The sequence below is a fragment of the Pygoscelis adeliae genome, unplaced genomic scaffold (assembly GCF_000699105.1).
Source record: "Pygoscelis adeliae isolate BGI_AS28 unplaced genomic scaffold, ASM69910v1 Scaffold325, whole genome shotgun sequence".
Taxonomy (NCBI): Eukaryota; Metazoa; Chordata; class Aves; order Sphenisciformes; family Spheniscidae; genus Pygoscelis; species Pygoscelis adeliae.
The window spans coordinates 499,399-499,933 of NW_008824769.1; positions in this window are offsets into that span (position 1 = coordinate 499,399).

Here is a 535-nt window from a genome sequence, read left to right on the forward strand (position 1 = left end):
GGGAAAGACTTGTGGAAAATGACAGCAGCCTTCTGTCAGAAAGCATCACCAGCTCAGCGCTGTCAGAGTCTGCTGCCGTTCTCTCTCATGCGATACAGGCAGTGCCTCTTCTACTTGTAGAAAATGAGTATTGGCAGCCTTTCCATCAGTAGCAGTGCGAGTGGAAGGTGCAGGTCTGGCATTTTAAGGTTGGCTCTTTTGTCTGTGCTTGTGAGGAGCTAAGGTAGCATTTGAGGAAGAGGTTTGATTGAACGGCTGCTTCCTAAAGCCACACAACCCTCTTCGGCTGGATGTGCCTCCCTGCTGTAGTCCTCACCCCTCCCGCCGCCCCGGTGCCCTGCTCTGAGCTGGGTATGTTGCTAAACTGCCTCGGAGCACAAATTCTTCTGCCCTGGGTTCGGGATGAGACTCATCACATCTGTTAGCAGGTACCTACCCCCAGGCAAGTAGCTGTGAAGGGGGATTTAAGACTGACGAGCGGTCTTGCCAGCGTGTGCAGGAAGTCTGTGGCTCTGGACTTGGCAAGGAGGCTCTG